This window comes from Dendrobium catenatum, unplaced genomic scaffold (assembly GCF_001605985.2).
Source record: "Dendrobium catenatum unplaced genomic scaffold, ASM160598v2 fragScaff_scaffold_1449, whole genome shotgun sequence".
NCBI lineage: Eukaryota > Viridiplantae > Streptophyta > Magnoliopsida > Asparagales > Orchidaceae > Dendrobium > Dendrobium catenatum.
Window position 1 is genome coordinate 1,824,943 of NW_021319911.1, and position 20,355 is coordinate 1,845,297.

Below are 20,355 nucleotides of genomic sequence, written 5' to 3' on the forward strand. Positions count from 1 at the left end.
TGTGTGTAAGCATTTAAGATATTTTCAAATTTAGTGGATAATCACAAGAAGTAATAAAAAAAATAAACAACCTTCACATTTCACACTTGGTTTTCACATAATAGAAATTCTAATTTGCAATAGAGACAAGCATTCTCATACACTTCTTTAACATTCAAATTACTAATCTTTTTTTCTTGAATAGCAATTTATTCCCTCTACTTTCTATCAAATAAACAATCGATAAACATGTATGAGGATATAAAGATAAATCATAAAAAAGTTTCTAATCAAAATACTCTTGTCACTCAAAGGAATATTCATTTTAAGAAAATCCTTTCAAATCTTACTTTTATATATATATATATATATATATATATATTGCAAAGTTGATTAGAAGATTTTATTTAACATAAAGGACATCTCCATATAAAATTTCAACACAAACAAAACCATTGATTACCACATCATTTTTCTAAGGCATTACATTGAGTAACTAGCATGCAATATGTATGTAAAATAAGAGGAGCAAATTTCATATAAAAAATTTTCCTACACATTTTTTTAGATAATAAAGTAGGGAGAAGAAGAAAATATGAATGAAAAAGGCGAGATAGATGAAGAAGAAAAAGAAGAGAAAGTGAACAGGGGGAACAAAAAGAAAAAAAAAGTGGAAGAAGAAATAAGGGAAGAGATCAAGAAAAAGAAGAAGAAGAAAGTGGAAGAGAAAGAGGGAGAGAAGAAATGTGAATAAAGAAGAAGGAAAAGAAGGAGAAGGGGGAAAGAGAAAGGGAAAAAAGAAGGAAATATATAAGGATAAAAAAATTTGTAAGGGTAAGACGAATAAGAAGAGAAGAGAAGTAGAAGAAGGAGATAAGGAAATAAAAGAAGAAGAAAATAGGGAGGTGTTACCTTTGCGGGCGAATGGGAGGCGACAGGAGATCAGAGCTTGGTCGAGAGCTCAGACGAGAGAGAGGGAGAGGGGGATCCTTCCGCTGGAGTTTTCTAGGGTGTGGAAACAAAAGAGGCCTAGGAGAGGGCTTTGATTGGGACTCATGAACATGGACTGAGGGCAAGAACGATACCTTCTTTGTGCTCAGACTCATTCATCCGAGAGGAAGAGCACGGGAGAGGGGAAAAAATCAACCGAATCCCCTTAGGAAGGATTCATCAACGCCCTCTAAAACTCTTCCCTCAAAGATTTTCTACTCTCCAGACACAAAAATGGCATTCTACCACTCAGACCTCTACTACTGAAATCCAAAAATGCACCGAAATGGGAGGTCACACGATTGAACACTGCATCAACGGCTGATTTTGAATTTCAGGAAGATCAGAGCCATAGAGTTACATTTCCTAAAATTGAAGCAAATTCAAAACTATTAAAATGCTAATTAAATTTTAATTGAAATTAAATTAGGCTAACCAAGCTAAAATCAGGCTCAAATTGGACCAGATTTGAGTCGATTTGCTTTAATTACCTTGATTCAATAAAATTACACTTGATTCGACACCTAATTACTTTAAATTGCATTTGACAAGGCTAATAGGCATAAATTAAGCTTAATTAAACTATTATGGTTCTAATTCAACTTGATTCAAGTCAATCCAAACTCAAATTAGGCTCAATGCTCAATTAAGTTTATCAAGTATGCTAGTAGAAAAAAATGTGCAAAAATGTGGTCAACATTTATCTTATAATTATTAATCATTATGTTAACTCAATTTGTAGGCTTCTTTACATAATCAATATGGAATCATCACTCTTTACTCATTAGCATAATTCGGTCAATCAGTTACAAGCTACATTGAGGATCACACTGCTAATATTTATTTTAAGGAAAGCCCGTTAGCCCCCTTTCTTGTAGAGGGTATTATATTTTAAGAGCCAACCCATATTAATTTTAGTGTTAACAACTAGCCTTCTTTGCTTACATGTAAATTCCACATTTAACTCATATATATGTTGTAGAATTTTCTCTATATAATACAATATCATGTATAAAATGAAATAATCCATGAAATGGAGCGAAATATATACAATAGGCATTAATTTTAGAAAACCATAACTACCAATTTATCTTATGGAATTAAATAATGTTGCAGTCAAAATGCTTATGAAGATTATATATCTATTATATACAAAAATTTACATGATTAAAGTTTGATAAATAAAAAAAATACATTTTTATTGATTTAAGAGAGATAAAACTTATAAAAATCAAAACCATCAAAAATAAAAGTAAGAGTATAGTTACTTTAAATAGAATAAAATCCAAAACTAAAGCATTGAATGAAAAAGTCCTAGAGAGCTTCCTCTCTCTTTTCTCTCCTATCCCCTCTCTCCCTTCCCTGCCCCTCCTCTTTCCTTTCCTTCCTGGCCAAGAAAATGAGAGAGAGTGAGGTAGTGAGGTAGTGGTAGGGAGTGAGGTGTGTTGGACGATTTGTCTAAATTTGAACTAATCATCTCAGACGATCAAGAGATCATCCTGGATGATAAGTACAAATTGTTGAAAGGATAGTCCAAGACTATGCTGTTCGTATTGGCTAAAGTGGCCATTTTGTACTAATCGTACAAGAGGATCCCAAGATCGTCCTGGACAATCTTCGCCGCCTGAATAGATTTAAAAGGGTTTTCAAAGCCCATTATTTAAGGGTTATCAAAGACTTTGAAGGTGTCTTTGGTAGCCATTGAGGCTTCATTTCTTTTGGAGAAAACTTGAAGAGGAAAAGGAGAGTGTAAAGGGTGGAGTTTGGGTGGGAGAAGAACCTTGGAAGGAGGATTTTCAAGGAAGTGTGAGGGGGTTCACATGGTTGCTCCGGCAAGCTTGCACCTAAGTATCATTGGATTCAAGGCTCATCTCGAGGGAAGTTTTGATAAGAAGAAGTGCTCTTTGGTATCAAAGGACCTGGCTACTCCGCCGCACCGGGGAAGATGGAAGTAATTTTGTAAAGGCTTCTCCGCCTAGCTATGGAGGCTAAAAGAGAGTCACTAAAGGTTTAGTCCAACGTCTGGAATGGGAGGTTCTAGGGAATGGATGTAGGTCTGATTTGACCGAACCACTATAAATTTGGTGTGTTCTTTTTAATTATTTTATGCACTTTATTTTTACTTCGATTAACTGCTTAGGTGAAATATGTGATTGATCTTTTTGTTATTGATTTAATTCATTTATGTTACATGTTATAAAAAGATCTTTCTATTTTTTAAAGAAGTTTTTAAATATTCAATTCACCCCCCCCCCCCCCCCCCCCTTCTGTACCTGCCCCCCCCCCTCTTAGTTAGCCTCGGGACTAGTTCTTAAGGGCTTAACATCCCTCATGAACTTTCAAGTGGTATCAGAGCGGGATTCATAAAATAAGTTTTGAAAACTTATGAATTTCAATCAATGGCTAATTTTTGTAATGGTAATATTGCAAAAGGATATTCAATCACCCGGCCACCATTATTTGAAAATATTACTTTTAATCTTTGGAAAATTTGCATGTCTACTTTCTTGCAATCTATTGATTATTAAATATGGCATATGATTCAAACTGGCTATTCCGTATCATCACGTGTTATAGATGAAATTAAAATTGATATTCCTTTTTCTGAATGGAGTAAAATAGAATAAATCAATGCTCAATTGAATGCTAAATGTTTGAATTATTTTTTCTATTCTTTAAATTCTGATGATTATATGTTAGTATCTGTATGCACTACTGGCAAGGAAATTTGGGATAAGTTATACACTGCTTATGAATGTACTTGTGAAGTCAAGCAATCTAGGTTAAATATTTTAATGCATGATTATGAACTTTTTAGCATGAAACCTTATGAGACAATCTTAGACATGTATACTAGGTTTACTAAAATTATGAAATTATTACATGTATTAGGAAAAGAACTTACAAACTTTAAAAAAATCAATAAATTCCTATGTTCTCTACTTAATAAATTTGATGCCAAAGTCATTGTAATTTTTTAATCTAAAAATTTAAATAAACATTTTATTAATAATCTGATTGGCTCAATCATTGCCTATGAGCAAAGTTTGGGTCAATGACTTTTGGATATAGTTGAAACTATAGTGCTAAAAATTGAAGAGAATGGAAAAGGCAACTCAAAAGATGATGAAAATAAGGAGTTAGCATCAATAACAAACAAATTAAAAAGATTATTAAAGCACAAGCATCAAAATTAAAAGGAACAAAGCTAAAAATGGTAAGAATGTTAAGTTCTCTTCTGATATTATTTGCTTTGGATACAGGAAACCTAGACATATGAAAAATCAGTGCCTAAACTTAAAGACCCTTCCAGAAAAGGAAAGGGGTAAAGCTAAGCAAATTGTAATAAGGGCGGATAATGCAAAACAAAAAATCTTCTGGGTAGAACTAGCTTCTGAATCATCAGACCAGAGGTGAGATGATGTGAATTAATGTTTTACTTGTTTTTTTATATTTGTGTTTGTGTTCTTACTTTTGTTGTTAATTATTTTTTATTCATTGTATTTTTTGTGTTTTATTTTTCTTATTATTTTTTATTTTTTTTATTTTAAAATTAGTTTCGATGTTGTTTTGTCTTTGATCAGCACACACATATCACTTTTGAAAAAACAAATTTTTTGTAAAAATCATGTTTTCTGAAAATAGAAAATTTGTCTCTTATTTTCCTAAAAATTCTAATGTAAGTTGTGGTTGATTTCTCTTAAATCAGGGAAAGAAAGGAAACTCATGATTTTGTCCCTCCATCTCATTTCTTTATATAAGGCTATATCACTTTTGATTCAAAATCTATTTCAAATTATAAATTAGTTTTTAAAATTGAACCTTTTTCATCTCCCAACATTTTGTCTATCTCATAAGAAACTTTTGCAAGTTAATGAACCAACTTTAAGATTATCTTAATCGGGTTGTTTGTCTTTATCATAAGAATATTGTTTACTAATTTTAAAGATTTAGAAAGGAGACAAATTACAAAAATTAAAAGAGGCACAAAATGAGCCAAAAGCTGAAAAGATGTGAAATGTCACCAAAATGGAAAGAAAAGATACACAAAGTATATAAAAAATCAAAAGATGCGGAAAGAGCGCCAAATTGAAAAGAGGAACAAAATGAGCTCACAAAAAGTTAACTTCCCTTCTTGTAAATCTCTAAAGTTTAGAAAACTCTTATGTCTTTTTGATAAATTCGTTACTTCAGCTTGAAAATCATGATTTATGATTCATTACTTTGCAATAATCTTCTATTAGATATATTTCATGAAAGAAGTTTTGAAAAGATTTTTATTTCCTTATCGAATTTGTTTCTTGATTTAGATATTAGCTTAAAAAGTTCTTTAGCCTTTTTAAAGACCTGGGCTAGGTTTAATAATTTCTGAATTTCTAACTTTTCTGGGTTATGAGTAGTCAATTCATGCCTTACATAGCTTTTGAATAAAATCAAGGAGTAACTTTCTCATTACAAGAAATTTCTTGATAATTCAAAATTATTTTTCACTAGATAAGGGACCATTTTTGATCTTTTAGTCTATTTTTTTCTTGTTATATTTCTTTACTCCTCTTCTTTTGATAATGTCAAAGGGGGAGAGCGTGCTGTTGTATTTATAGAGTTTATTTTATTTGTGTTATTTTTATGTCATTTTTTTAAAATAAAAAAATTTATGTTTCTCCCTGTTTTTAAAAGTCTTTTCTTAGTGAGGGAGAGATTAGGAGAAAATACTTTTTATTTGTAAATTCAATCAGTAACGTTTTCCATCATCAAAAAGGGGGAGATTGTTGTGACTCAGGCTCACGAGTTCTTATTTTGATGATAATAAACATTATGACTCATATCTTCCAATATCTGCAATATATATTTATTTGTGTGTATACTAATATTTTAGGGACAACATGCATCATCCAACAAAGATTCAAGGCTCAAGAATGAGTAGAATAAGCTATGATGTGATGTTATTTGTAATTTTCATTGATGTACTTTTTTGATTTATTGAGTCAAGTCCTATAAGGGTGCATGCTTGCTTGTGACCATGTACATACACACTCAGGGGGAGTAAGATCTTGTCAAAACCAGAAGTTTAACTTTTGAATAAACTGTACTGGAAGATATCTCTATCATCCTAGACAATCCTTTACGATCTCAAAACCCTAGCTGCCAACATAATTTAGGCAAGATTATATTTCTGGAAATTTGTTCTAAGCATCCTGGATGATCCATATCATCCTAGACAAGTAATACCAATCATGCCTAAATTAATCATATGGTTAAGGAAAGTAATTAAGGTTTGATTTATCGATCATATCGACTAGGATGATTAAAAGATCGTCCTAGATGATCTGTAAGAAAAACCTTAATTTTTCTCTGAGTCTCCTGGATGTCCCAAACTATGTGCTAGATGATTTATCTGTATTTGAATTAATCATCCCGGATGATCTAGAGATCATCCTAGATGATAAGTATAAATTGTTGAAAGGATCATCTAGAACTATGCTGTTCATATCGGTTAAAGTGACTATTTTGTACTAATCGTACAGGACGATCCTAGGATTGCCTGGATGATCTTCGTTGCCAGAATAGATTTGGAAGGGTTTTCAAAGCCCTCTATTTAAGGGTTGTCAAAGACTTTGAAGGTGTCTTTGGCAACCATTGAGGTTTTGTTTCTTCTGGAGAAAATTTGAAGAGAAAGCTTAAAAGGGAGAGTGGAAAGGGTGGAGTTTGGGTGGGAGAAGAACCTTAGAATGGGGATTTTCGAAGGAGTGTGAGGGGGTTCACACGGTTGCTCCGGAAATCTTGCACCTAAGTACCATCGGATTCAAGGCTCATCTTGAGGGAAGTTTTGGGAAGAAGAAGTGCTCTTTGGTGTCAAAGGGACCGGCTACTCCGCCGCACTGGGAATGTTGAAGTGATTTTGTAAAGGCTTCTCCGCCTAGCTGTGGGGGCTAAAGGAGAGTCACTAAAGGTTTAATGCAACGCTTAGAACGGGAGGTTCTGGGAGTGAACATAGGTCTGATTTGACCAAACCATTATAAATTTGGTGTGTTCTTTCTGATTATTTTTCGCACTTTATTTTTACTGCGATTAACTACTTGGATGAATTTTGTGATTAATCTGTTAATTATTGATTAAATTTTGTTTTCGCTACAAGTTATAAAAAGATCTATCTATTGGTTAAATAAGTTTTTAAATATCCAATTCATCCCCCTCTTGGTTAGCCTCGAGACTAGTTCTTAAGGGCTTAACATCCCTCATGAACTTTTAGAATCCATATTACTATAAAATGGAGCCTTCAATATCATATTGTAGAGCTATATGTTGAATCAAGATTTACTACGAGGTGGCTTCTATCACAACCTAGCCCAACAGGATTTCTATGGCATTGACTTGAGATAGGAAAATCCCAAAATCTAGTTTTGAAAATATTTCAAATTCGCTTCCAATATACATTTTAAATAAACAATAAACTATAAAGCTACTAAAAACATCCAAAATATTGAAAATAAACTCATCCAAAAAATCTCTTTCATTTCATCAAAATGGCATATACAAGATCTACACTATAGAACATAACTACAGTATAGAGAATATAACAAAATAAAAGCTATTTATGACTGTAAAAAAATTAAAATAGAGAAATATCTATAAACTCAAATTAAATTCTGAAACTGTTAATCAACATCCTCCTTCCTTTTCTTAAATCCTAAAAACCAGAAGTAAAGTCATAGTGAGCTACAACAACTCTACAAGCCATAAACACCAATCTAAATTTTCAAATATTTTTTTATTAAATATTTTTAGAACATTTAAATGTAGTTAAATGCAATCTAATAAATAATTATGTTGAGCAAGATAATAAGGGCATAGTAGTTATCCAAAGATTCAAATAATAATATTAAGATGTTTAATAAATTAAAATTCATATCAAAGAAAATAACAAAATAGTTCTTGGTTTTTGATAGAATCTTAAAAGATTATAGCCCCTTATGACTCCCTTTGAACTTATAGCACCAGAATATGCCCATAGGCACCACAATATGGCTTATATTCCTAGAACCTGGCTTTTTAACAACCAAAACATGACTTATAGGCACTAGATTCCTGGTCACATATAGAATCTCAAAGGATTTTGGCCACTTATATCTTCCAGTTAATATTTTTCAATCACATAAGTATATATTTTATCATATTATAGTAATTAAAGCATAATTTAGCATAATTCATAATTGCACAATTTTTTATAATGGTAGACAACAAAAAATCTTACAAAGTAAAACTCTATCATTTTAAAATATAATCAAATTATCAGAGATTATGTAAAATATCATTTTATGACTTTAATCAAACTACATCACTATTTTTTAGAGTCATGATTGTTTTCTATTAAAAAAACTAAACAAATTTCAAAATTTTTAGTGTAAAACTTTTAAAAAATATTTATAATATTCAGAATCTTAATCTCTATAGCGTTTAAAAAATTATGCTGTGAAATTTTATTAGTGCAAAGTTATCCTCTTTTTTTATAATAAAAATAGAAATTTAATTTAGAAATTTGAAAAAAAAAACTTCATATTTTGTTAATATTGAGATAGGAATAATATGACCTACCTCAATCTGGATAACTTTTCTAACTAGGATGATGATTAAAAATGACCCAAAGTGACTCAAAATTCGTTCCTCTATCTCAAATTCCCTCTCCTTCTCTTGCTTGGCTAGTTTTTGCACTCAAATTAATAGAATATTAGTTTTATTTTATATTTAATTTGTAGTTAGTGGCCTAGCGCTATGGCACTACCACCTAGCGCTACAACACTAGTTCATTTTCCAAAAATGCAAGCTTGCAGCACTGAAATGTCACTATTTTGCAGGCATTGTTGCAGCGTCGAGGCGCTTAGATGCCTAACACCTAGGCACTTAGATGTCTCTCACCCACCTCTATTCAAGATAGAGGGGTCCTACATTTCTTACCATATAGAGCTTCATATGGAGTCACACATATACTTGACTGAAAGTTATTATTATAAGCAAGTTCGATCAGAGGAATGTGATCCTTCTAACTGCCACCAAGATCTAAAACACATAGCCTCAAATGATCTTCTAGCAACTGTATAGTCCTCTTAGACTGTCCACCAGTATGGGAATGAAATGCTATTCTGAAATGTAATTTTGCACCCAAACATTATTGAATACCCCTCCACAATCTGGAGGTAAAGCTATCATCTCTATCAGAGACTATAACCTTTGGTATCCCCCAATCTATCTACTGAACCATATTATCATATTAGAATGAAATGAGGTAATTTTTCAAACGATCAACTATAACACAAATGGCATCATATCTTTATCTCGATCTGGGAAAACCCATAGTAAAATATAGTCACATCTTCTAATTTTCACTCTGAAATGGGTATGGATAATAAAATCTCTCAGTCATTGATGTTTTGATCTCACTAACTGACATGATTCACATTTTAAAATAAAATATACAACATCTTTTATCAATCTAGGCCACCAAAATATACCTTTCAAATTATTGTATATTTTACTGCTTCTTGGGAGAATCGTATAACCTTAGTAGTGAGCCTCATATAGAATCTCTCATCTCAAATCTCCTAAACTAGGAATCCATAATCTTTCCTTGAAGAAAGTAATATTATAATCATACACTCATAATTCAAATTTCTTACCATACCTAAACTGGGAATCCATAACTTTTGATCTTCTTGAATCTTTTCTTACAAAGAAGGTTGATAATCATCTAAGCCAATATACTAGAATCCTAATTAGTAGAAGAATATCCCATATTAAGGATTCATTAGAAGTCAGCTGAACACATGATAATACAGAAGATTTCTTGTTCAAAGCGTCTACTACCACATTAGTATTGCTAGAATGATACTAAATAGTTAGATCATATTCTTTAATCAATTCAAATCATCTGCTTTGCCTCAAATTTAGATTCTTCTAAGTAAATATGCACTTTAAACTCTAATAATCAATAAAAATCTCACACCTAACATCGTACAGATAGTGTCTTAAGATCTTTAAAATAAAAATTACAACAACAAGTTTCATATCATGTGTTGGATAATTCCTCTAATGTGGCTTCAATTGTCTAGAAATATAAGTAATTGCCTTTTTGTGCTATATTAGAACACATCCCAAATCTCTTAGTAAAGCATCACTAAATACCTTAAAATCTTCTCTACTAGATGAAGAGCCAAAATTGGAACATAAGTCAAACAATTATCTAGAGCTGCAAAAATTTAAGAAAAATATTTCACAAACTTTCTATAATATTTAACCATACTAAAGAAACTACATACCTTAAATATTGTAGTAGGCCTCAGCCACTCAATAACTACCTAAACTTTTTAAGGATCTATAAAAATAACAACATTACTCACCATGTGCCCCAAAAAAGTAATACTTCTTAGCCAAAACTAACAATTATAGAATGTTACATATAGATGATGCTACCTCAGTGTCTCCAAAATAATTCTCAGATGTCTAGCATGATCTTCCTTAAAAGAAGAATTAACCAAAATATCATCTGTGAAAATAATAACAAACTGATTCAAAAAATCTCTGAACACTCTATTCATTAGATCCATAAAGATTGGTAGTGTATTAGTCACCACAAAATGTAAGGATAGGAACTTATAGTGTTTGTACCTCATACTAAAAGTATTTTCACCTTTACTTGATAATATTCTGATCATAGATCAATCTTAAAAAATACAGAAGATCCAGTAAGCTGATCGAATAAATCAACAATTTGTGGTAGAGTATACGTATTCTTTAAAGTGGCTTTATTCAACTCCTATAAACTATGCACACGTACTATCCTTTTTCTTTATAAATAAAATAGGTGCTCCCCATGGAGACACACTAGAATAGACGAATCTTTTATCAACCAACTCTTGAAACTGCACATTCAACTCTTAAAGTTCCTTGGGTGTCATTTAATATGGAGCCTTAGATGTTGGGGTCGTACCTAGAAATACATCAATACATAACTCTATATCTCTGCCCAAAGGAAAGCTGACTAACTTCTCAAGAAATACATCCAAAAGTTCTCACACTACCATGACATTAGAAAGAGGAGAACTATCTCATACTGATGTCAGAACTATCATGCAATTCTTCTTACATAATTTATCTGCTTTCACAAAACAGATCAAACAGGATAAAACACATCTAACTCATTATGATATTCAACTCTCACTGTCCAAAAAGAGAGTAACTTATTTTTTTAAACAATCAATCTGAGTTAGGGGTGTCAATATTTGGCACGACCCGAAAATTCGACCCAAACTCGAACCCCAACAGGGTCGCGTTTGGGTTTGGGATTTCGACCCATTTGTAAAAATCGGGTTGGGTTCGGGTTGACCTGGAAACCAAAAATTAACCCGATTTGACTAGATTTTAATTGATTTAGGAGGATTTTAGAAGATTGTTATGAAATAAGTAAATTCTATTTTCAAAAAATAATAAATCATGCTGCCCAAATCGAATTAAGCTTGATTTATTTTAAATTAATTGAAGTAAATCTTACCTCAATTCGAATTAGGTTTAAATAAATCATATTAAATAAAAATATATTAGTAAAACATACCCGAAGAGGGTTGATCTGGACCCAAAGCGGGTTTAGGATCCAAAAAATTAATCCGTTTGCAAAAACATATCAGATCCTGATCGGATTAAGAAGTGCCGCGTCCATTCGGTTCGACCCGTAACCGGATTCAGACCGCCCCCATCCTTTAGTCTGTGCCAATGAAATGAATCAATGGCTTCCGCCTCGGCTTTCAGTTTCAACAATAGAGCCGCCCGCATGAGTCGCCGTCGCTGCAGCTACCGCCGCCTCCACCCTAATGCTTCTCCGCTTAGCAAAGGCAACGAAGACAACTACTTCAAGACTCTTCTCCACAAACACTCTTCCCCTTCACTCTCCCTTAACCAATTCACCTTCCCACTTTCTATCTCTATTTCAAGAATGCAAGTCGTCTTCACACATTCGCTGTCTACACCAACAAATCCTAGCACGAGGCCTCCTCTCCCATCTTCCTTCAACATCTTCTTCAGAATCTCCCTTGTCTCAACAATTAGGCGCGGCCATCGTGTCTTCTTACCTCGCTTGCAGTACCCCTTACTGATGCTATAACAGTTCTGGAGCGTCTTACACCCTCTCCAATCCTATGGTGGAATCTTCTCATCCGACAGAACGTCCAAACCTGCCAACTTTACAGCGCTTTCTCCCTTTGTTTCCGGCTGCGGCATGCCGGAGCGAGGCCGGATCAGTACACTTTCCCGTTCGTCCTTAAAGCTTGCGGCGAGCTTCCATCTTACCGCAGAGGAACTCTCGTCCAATCTCTCATTTGTACCACTGGCTTTGATTCCAATGTCTTTGTGTGCAATGCTTTAATTACAATGTACTCCTGTTGCGGCGTTTTGGTGGATGCCTGCCAAGTATTTGATGATATTACTAAACGGGGAATAGATGATGTTATTTCATGGAATTCCATCGTGGCTTGTTATGTGAAGGGAGGTGGTCCTCGGTTTGCCTTGAAACTTTTTGCAGAGATGGGGAATGGAGTTAGTGAGAGGAGTAGTAAGAGGTCTGATGTTATAAGCTTGGTTAACATTCTTCCTGCCTGTGCTGCTTTAAGAGCTTTGTCGCAGACTCGGGAAATTCATGGCTATGCTATGAGAAATGATCTTTATTGGGATGTCTTTGTATCAAACGCATTCATCGATGTTTATGCCAAGTGTGGGATGATGGAAGATGCACTGAAATTTTTTCAAGGAATGGGAAACAAAGATGTGGTTTCCTGGAATGCAATGGTCACTGGTTACTCACAAAATGGCAAATTTAATGAGGCTTTAGAGCTGTTCAGATCATCTCCAACCGAAAATCTCATTTTTCACTCCAAAATGCCGGAAACTACAAAATGCCGTGATTTCATCTCCAATGGAACGCGTTTTTCACCCTTTTGCAGTTAACCGTCGCCTCTTTTTTTCCCGCGACAAGTTCGGTAGAGTGGTAAAAACGGCGGAGATGAACAGTGCAACGCCAATATTGGCGTCCCACTGTTCACCCGCAGCCATATAGCAGAAATTTTGCAGTTCGGCTGGAGCTAGCCGGGAGCTCTATTCAAGCGTTTGGAGGTCGGTTGGAGATGCCCTCAATGAGATGAGAAAGCATAAAATAGAATTAAATGTTGTGACTTGGAGTACAGTGATTGCTGGATTTGCTCAACATGGTCATGGCCATGAGGCTTTTCAGGCAAATGCAGCTTGCTGGTTCTAATCCTAATTAAGTCACCATCATCTCTCTCTTATCAGCTTGTGCTTCTGTGGGAGCACTGTCTCAAGGAATGGAAGTACATGCTTATGCTCTTAGAACATGCCTTTTGATTTCAGATGATGATTTTGATGAAGAAGAAGATCTCAAGGTGCAAAATGGCCTTATAGATATGTATTCAAAGTGCAAGTATTTCAATTCAGCTCATTTGATATTTAGTTCCATACCCATGGGCGGAACCATGTAGATCTTAGGGGGGGCAATTGCCCCCCCTCAAAAAAAAAAAATTTTTTATATATAGGAGAATAAAAAAAAAGTTTTGCCCCTCCTAAAAAATTACTTTTGCCCCCCCTAAAAAATTTTTTTGTCCTAACTTGCCCTAAAATATCTATATATTTCTTCACATTTAGCTCTAATATTTTTTTTCATGCTTTTCATGATAGTTTAATTACACATTTTTTTCTATATTTTTCTTGTTTAATTTTTTTAAAAAAAACTTTTCGTAATATATAGATATATAATATTATTTTTTTAATATTTAATTATTTTTGTGATGTATTTGCCCCCCCTCAAAATTGAGGCTGGTTCCGCCCCTGTCCATACCACTGAGTAAAAGGAATGTGGTAACCTGGACTGTGTTAATTGGTGGTTATGCTCAGCATGGAGATGTCAATCATGCACTTGAGCTCTTCTCAACCATGTTAAAAGATGGCTCTTCTTCCCCAAACGCTTTTACCATATCATGTGCTCTGATGGCATGTGCTCGATTGTCAGTCCTGCGATTTGGTCGTGAAATCCATGCTTATGTCTTCCGAAATCAATCTGAGGCCGAGATACTGTTCGTTAACAATTGTCTTATTGATATGTACTCAAAATGTGGTCATATTGATGCTGCCCAAAAAGTCTTTTACAGAATCCCTCAAAAGAATTATGTATCTTTTACATCATTGATGACAGGTTATGGAATGCATGGTCGCGGAGAAGATGCCTTATCGATCTTTGCAGAGATGCATAAATCTGGTCTTTCTCCTGATGGTGTAACCCTCCTTGTCCTCCTCTATGCTTGTAGCCATTCTGGCATGGTTGAACAAGGGTTAAGGTATTTTGAAACCATGGGTAAGGACTATGGACTAGTGCTAGTTCTGAACACTATGCTTGTCTTATTGATCCGTTAGGCCGTGGTGGTAGACTGACTGAAGCGTGGGAGAAGATAACTAAAATGCCTACAGAACCTTCTTCTGTTGTCTGGGTGGCTTTACTTGGTGCTTGCAGAACTCATTCTGATGTTGAACTTGCTGAATATGCTTTTAAGCAGTTAATAGAGTTAAAATATATAAATGATGGAACTTGCACTCTTCTATCCAATATATATGCTAATGTAGGGCTTTGGCAAAATGTAGCCAGAATTAGACTTCTGATGAACAAATCTGGAATCAAAAAGAGACCAGGTTGCAGTTGGATTCTGGGAAAGAAGGGTACTGTTACATTCTTGTTGGAGACAGATCCCATCCAGAGTCTCGGGAGATATATGAAAGCAATCAAGATTTCGGAGAGGAGAAGACACAAGCCGGAGAAGAAGAGGAAAAAGGAAAATTCTATTCAAATGTAAAAGTATGTACAGAGTTCTTTAAATAAGAGAAAATAGGTAAAGACAGTAATTAACGTTGGTACAGGATAGAGTAAAGTTATGCTAAGCTGACATCCTCTCGCAAATTAAGAATTCATGCCAAGAATTTGTTAATTTGGAGCGCAATTCTTTGAACCGAGCTGGAGCGAACGGTTTTGTAAGAATATCCGCTACTTGGTCTTTCAAGGGAATGTGATGAATGACTATATTGCCGGAATTGATGTGCTCCCGAATGAAATGATAGTCGATTTCTATGTGTTTTGTCCTGGCGTGAAAGACCGGATTCTTTGCTATTGCGATAGCTGATTGATTATCGCAGTAGATCGGAGTAGGGAGGCATTGCGGTAGGTGAAGTTCAGCAGCAAGGCGACGCAGCCAAATGACTTCGGAGGTGGCGGCAGAAAGTGATCTGTATTCAGCTTCGATGGAGGACTTGGCGACGGTAACCTATTTCTTGACAGACCAGGAGATGAGAGTCGGTCCCAAGAAGGTGCAGAAGCCGGAGACGGATTTGCGATCCGAGTTGTCGGAGGCTCAATCGGCGTCAGAGTAGGAGTGAAGTTGCAAGTCTCCGGTGGTTAAGGGAAGACCGAAATTAAGTGTTCCCTTAATATACCGAAGCAGCCTGGTTAGAGTGAGGTAGTCATTGTCTGTTGGAGACTTCATGTGCTGACACACGCGGTTTGTGGCGAAGGCGATGTCCGGACGGGTTATAGACAGATATTGAAGTGAACCCGCGAGGCGTCTCTAAAGAGTTGGATCATGAAAGGGTTGTGGATTGCTGTTGAGTTGCTTGGAGTTCGGAGAGATGGGTGTTGGTGCAGCCATGCAATCGGCGAACCCCGGTGAGGATTTTTCGTGCGAAATGCGCCTGTGACAGGAAGTAGCCGTTCTTGGATTGGAACGATGGAGCCGTTGGCTATGGAGACAGACGAAGATCCATGGTACGCGTTCGAGTATTGAATGTTGCTGCTGTCCGGTGTGAGATGAGCCGAAGCACTGGTGTCTAGCACCCAATCTTGCGTCGGGGTAGATGATTTTTGATGTTTGTGATGAGAAATTTCAGAGAGACCGGAATGACTGGCTCGGGGTTGGGATTTCCGGCGATGGCGGTGGAGGAGGGAGGTAGAGAGGAGGCTGAATCTTGATCCCCCATTAAGTGGCTCTTGATACCATGAAAGCAATCAAGATTTCGGAGAGGAGAAGACACAAGCCGGAGAAGAAGAGGAAAAAGGAAAATTCTATTCAAATGTAAAAGTATGTAAAGAGTTCTTTAAATAAGAGAAAACAGGTAAAGACAGTAATTAACGTTGGTACAGGATAGAGTAAAGTTATGCTAAGCTGACAATATATGCTTTACTTGGAATATTGATAGAAAGAATCAAAGCTTTAGGATATATTCCTAAAACATGCTTTGCTTTGCATGATGTTGATGATGAGGAAAAAGGTTTTCTTCTTTCTGAGCACAGTGAAAGACTTGCAGTTGCCTATGGGATCCTTACTTCTTCACCTGAAGCTACAATTCGTATAACAAAGAATCTGAGAGTCTGCGGTGATTTCCATAGCGCCATAACATACATCTCCATGATTGTTGATCATGAAATCATATTATGAGATTCTAGTCGCTTCGATCATTTTAAGAAGGGTTCTTGCTCCTGCCAAGGATTCTGGTGAGCTTTTCATTGAAAAGAGTAATTCAGGAATTAGAATTACTTATTGCTAAGAGTTGGGAATTTGATTTGTGTATTATCTTCCATCGTTTGGTGTCATAAATTTCACATATACATGTCTGAAGTTTCATGATTAACACAGTTCCCAGCGCTCAGATTCTCTACAGTTGAGGCGGCTGCAATTAGATCCAGACAAAATCAGTATTGTTTAAAAAAATTAAACTATCTTACTCGTAGAATTCGAGCTTTTCAAACTATTAAAGGGTAGTTTGAGATGTGGAAAATTTGCATTCCTTCCCAAAATCAGTCATTTTTGTCGTCTTATCTATATTATTATTCATGAGATCTGATCGTGAAGCTTAGAATATCAATGCAGGAGCTGACTGTCAAGCGGAAATTTTTATTATTTCTACCTATATTAAAAACTTTTGAAGCAATTCATAAAAATACTTTTTGCTAACAATCATTCAATATATCAAAAGAGCCGCTGTTCCATAAAATTTATTTGTTTTAAATTACAGCAAGATGTACTATTATTTTTTTATATTATTTGTAAAATGTAAGTACCTATAATAAGATGATTCGTATATGTTGTAAATAAATTTCTACTATCACTCTTTTAATTAACAATATCCTTTCATGTAATTATTTTTTTAAGTAATATGTATGAGTTATAAATAAAACCCAGACGCTATATCATAATTTAAGAAATAATTTATAAGCTATATTCCGTTATTGAATATGCATAAAATCATAGAGCATTTGCAAAATGACATGTTACAATGATATTACAATGAATTTTATTGCTGCTCAATGGCATCAATTCAATAATCTAACTTGCTAACCAATTCTTTTATTTTTTTATTATAATTATTTTAAATATTTTTTAGGAAACAATTTATAAAAGAAGTATTGTTGCAAACTAGAACATTCGTGATGGTAGGGATATGAAGAGCTTAACGCCTTAGTTTTGATCAAAGATTCAGCACACATATAGATAAAAGGAGAGGGATGAGAGAGTCATAAAAGAAACCAATTTTTACATGAAAAATTCAGGAAAAGGGGAAAGTTTCACTGAATTAGGTTTTTAAACCTAAGCTTATGTCCCACGGTTAACCAAGAGGGGGGTGAATTGATAATTTAAAAAAAAATTAATCCCTCTTTTTAATTTTTTAAACCGAAAAATAAACTTTAATGAGTTTTGTATAAATAGACTTTTCAACCACAATTTTTTTTTTAAGTAAAAACACAAAAATAAAAAGGCAGCGGAAAGATAAATACACGAGGTTTATAGTGGTTCGGTCAAAACCAGACCTACATCCACTCCCAGGAGGCACCCTCCAAGTATTGCACTAATACCAATAGTGACTCTCCTTTTGCACCCACAGCAAGGCGGACAAACCTTTACAAATACTCTTTCCACCAGTACCCGGTGCGGCAGAGAACTGTCATCCTTTTACACTATCCCCAGTGCTGGCAGAGAACCATCATCCTTTCACACTAACCTAGTGTGGGCAGAGAACCCTTCGTCCTTTCATACTCTCCTAGTGTGGGCAGAGAACCCTTCGTCCTTTCACACTCTCCAAGTGTGGGCTGAGAACCCTTCGGCTATTCACACTCTCCAAGTGTCAGTAGAGAACCCTTCGGCTGTTCACACTCGCTAAGTGTCGGCAGAGAACCGGATCTCCTTGACAGATCTTCTTACAAGAATTCTAGAAAGAAAAGAGAAAAGAGTGAAGTAATCACAAACCAGGAGTAAAGACTTTACCTTTAAGTACCAAGTGAAACCTTCACGCTCCAATGGAGGGAAATTTCCTTTTAACACTCTCTCACACTCTCTTCTTGACTCTTCTTTTAATAGTCATGAAGATCAGTAGGCAAAAAGATTATATGGTAGTTTAGTTTGGACTATTTATAGGAAAGACACAAAAACCGTCCAAAAACTGCAAATTTTCAAGTCAATACGAATTGGATCGTCCCGTACGATCGTGGATCTTCCTGGACGATTTTACTTAAATGCGTTGGAAATGAACCTAATGTATATGGGTATGAAATGACTTTGTACACACACATCATCCCGTACGAACTAGGTTCGTCCGATACGAACGGTTATTCTATAAGTCCGTTCCCAAAACCTGCAGAACGACACTTAATTTTCAGAGTCGGTGTTTGATTGAAAAATATAATAGATATATATAGTTTTGAAAAAAGTATTAATTTTCTTTAGGAATATTTATTTTTGAATTTTAAAATTGAACACGTTATTATGAACAATATATCACCTCGGGAGGTGATCATATCTTTCCCTAATGGGTTCAAATTTTAGAATTTCAAATTTATCCGGATTATCGTAGTCAAACTCAAGGGGAAACTACATATGACCTCGAAAGATCAAAATGATGTTCAATCAATTATTTAACTATAATAATTCAGATAAGAGATCGTTAATTTCATAATCAAAATAATGATAATAAAATAATATATCTTCCTGAAGAAAGATGATATTACCTATTATCGATTATTTGAATATTACGATAATGATCGCCATTTTTGTTTGAATTCTCAAAGATAATTAATTAAAAGGTTTTGAAAACTTGATTTTGAAAATCAGGTCTGGGTTTCTAAATCTCCTACGAGCGCAAGCCCTTGTAGTTAATTACATCATAGGAAAATTGGAATTTCCCTACGAATACTCTCGATTAAAATAGCGATAGAAATTTTATCTGGAGTTTCAAAGTTCGATATCAAAGGAGGTTAACGGTTGGAAATTCAAGTGGGATTGGTTCAAAAATGAAGACTTATTTCTAGAGTCAAAGGAAGAAGGATAGGGAGTGTTTTGAAATTCTGAATTACTTCAGATAACACTCCAACCTATCCTAAGTGTTGGGCTTGAATTAGATTGAAAGTGATTTAAGATTAAGTGATCAATTTTATTAAAATATTGGGATTTAATTCCCGGAGGATGAGGTCTTATGGACCGAGCCAGCCTCGAAACCTAAGTCTAAATTGGGTACTGAAAAGGGACCCGAACCTAGCTAGTGCAATGCAAATCTGGACTTACCCCGGCCTGGATTGAGGAGCCAGCTAAACCACCTAAATGATTTAAAATTATGAGTCCGGTCAATTTATGTAGAGTGGTCGGGACGTTATTTAAGAAAGGTATTTGAGAACGAGATCGACATCTATAGCGGATCCTAATTGGTCCCTTAGACTTATGTTAGGTATTTGATGTCTAAATAAATACAATTAAAGTTTTAGAGATTTTTAAATTTGTTACTAATGCGATGCATGCTAATTGACTCGATTAAAGGATTGAATTTGAATAAAGGCTATGCAATGAGAACTGCCGGCGGTCCCGGGCTTACTTCTTAAAACATTAGAATTTCTATGTTGACTTAAAATTTTTATTTGATTTAAGAAGAAAATTTTTAATGAGTCCTTAAGAGCCTACGATCAGGTTCCAGGCTAAATCAAAATCGCATGCAAGAATCGCCAAAAAACTACAAAAAGCAGGCAATCCTATACGCAATCACATCAAACATCAAATATAAACAAATTAATTAATAAATGTCTATAGGCAAAGTTGCCTTGCTTATTACAAATCAGGGTCTGCTGAAAGTAAAGTGGTCGGGCACCACTGACAATAACCCGGGTTCTAAACCTAGGACTCAAGTGACTTTGAGATTTGGGATTCTTCTCGTCGTCCATTTCTTCGTCTTCTCACGAACATCTTGATTCATCGGTTCTGGATATCCAAATGGAAAGAAACTCCCCCTTGAATGGGGTGTTATCTTTTCTCT

General features: G+C 34.9%; 1 pseudogene; it reads left to right on the forward strand.

Annotated features, from left to right (window-relative positions):
- Window positions 1–11,694: 11,694 nt before the first annotated feature.
- Window positions 11,695–16,865, forward strand: LOC110112652 (annotated as a pseudogene).
- The last annotated feature ends 3,490 nt before the right edge of the window (window positions 16,866–20,355 follow it).